Consider the following 1,465-nt stretch of genomic DNA (forward strand, 5'->3'; position numbering starts at 1 on the left):
TCGGCCGCCCGGGCGCCCGGAGCGGGGAAGCACGCCGCCTCCCTGCGCACCAGCATGGCACCTCACACAAGTAGCGCCGCCAAAGTTTCCCCACCAGAGGCCGAGGGACAAAGCCCCTCCCGAAACTCGCCCGAACTTCGGAGGCCCCCGACCCGGATGGCCCTCCGCCCGGGCGGCCGTCCCGAGCGCCGCGGGGCCCTCACGGGCACATGCAGCTCTTTGTTTTCTGTCCAGCCAGGCGCTGCCTACGTGCAGCATCAGGGATGTCGGAGTGCTTCCGTGGGGCGAGACACTTGACCAACACCCCGGGGAGGGGCCCGGACCCCGAGCCCCGAGAGTCCGGGGCCCGGTCCTCCGCTCCGCAGCGGGCCCATTTAATCAAAGTTTTGTAATGTCCTTGATGAGAAACGCCCGATTTACCCGCCTCACACAGGCGGAGAGTTGGCGACTTTCACTCTGCTTTTTAAACTGGCAAGACGCCATCATCGCCAAACCACATTGTCCTGCCGGCCGGACCTACCGACGGCGGCCGCATCCCACTGCTAACAAGGAGCTGGACATTCAGACCAAGCCCAGGGTCGCAGCCCCAAGCACGTGGTCTGTCAGGTCAAGCACAAAAAGCAGAGCCCTGCGGAGTTCGCTCACTCCTCCGCGCAGGCAACTGCCTCCATCCCAGTCAACTTGGCTTCCCTGGCCATCTTAAGCCGCACACGGCCGCCCTAGAAATAGGGAGCCCTGGCCCCGGCGCCCACGCCTACGCTACAGGTGAATCAATAAAGGGGTGGCAAAACTTCGGGCTCCAAAGCGGCCTCGGACGCCAGCCGCCCCGGGGCGCGGTCGGAGGACAGCGGGCGCGTGGAAGCCGGGCTGTTTTCAAGCGACCGCGTGTTGCTCTCATTGTCGCATCCGCATCCCTCCGGAGTTGAGCAAACAACGCCACGCCGCGTGCGCTCCGGTGGAGCCCAGCACTGACCCCCAAAGGCCGACTTAAACCCCCTCACGCCGCCAGCTCGGAAGGGGATGGCAACTTAGTTTTCGAGCAAACGGCGTTTATTGTCCCCCCCCATCAAAACACGCGCAGGGGGCTGTAACCAAGTAAAGCACGAGGTTTAACAACGGCGCCGACCCTGCCCCGGGCTCGCGCCCACGCGGACGCACCGACCCTGCCGCCCCGCGACTGCCAGCAAGTCGTTTTTCCCTCGGGCCTCGCAGCCACCGCGCTCCTTTTCGCTAGAGAACACTGCGGCTGAGAAAAGTCATTGTCACCTTCAGCGTGGATCCCTCAACTCCGCGACTCCTCAATGATTTCCAGGCTCCATTCACTTCCCCCACCCCCTGACTTTCGGTTTGCCTCAAATACCCTCCTTTAATTAATAAACACTAAACGTGTATACAAAAGAATCTGGGGTCTGAAGATCACAAAAGCAGCTCTTACAGCAATGCCATCTCCAAGACAAAACTTCCT

General features: G+C 62.0%; 1 pseudogene; it reads left to right on the forward strand.

Annotated features, from left to right (window-relative positions):
* Positions 1-400: 400 nt before the first annotated feature.
* LOC103586772 lies at positions 401-991 on the forward strand (annotated as a pseudogene).
* Positions 992-1,465: the final 474 nt, after the last annotated feature.

The sequence above is a fragment of the Galeopterus variegatus genome, unplaced genomic scaffold (genome assembly GCF_000696425.1).
Source record: "Galeopterus variegatus unplaced genomic scaffold, G_variegatus-3.0.2 Scaffold373, whole genome shotgun sequence".
NCBI lineage: Eukaryota > Metazoa > Chordata > Mammalia > Dermoptera > Cynocephalidae > Galeopterus > Galeopterus variegatus.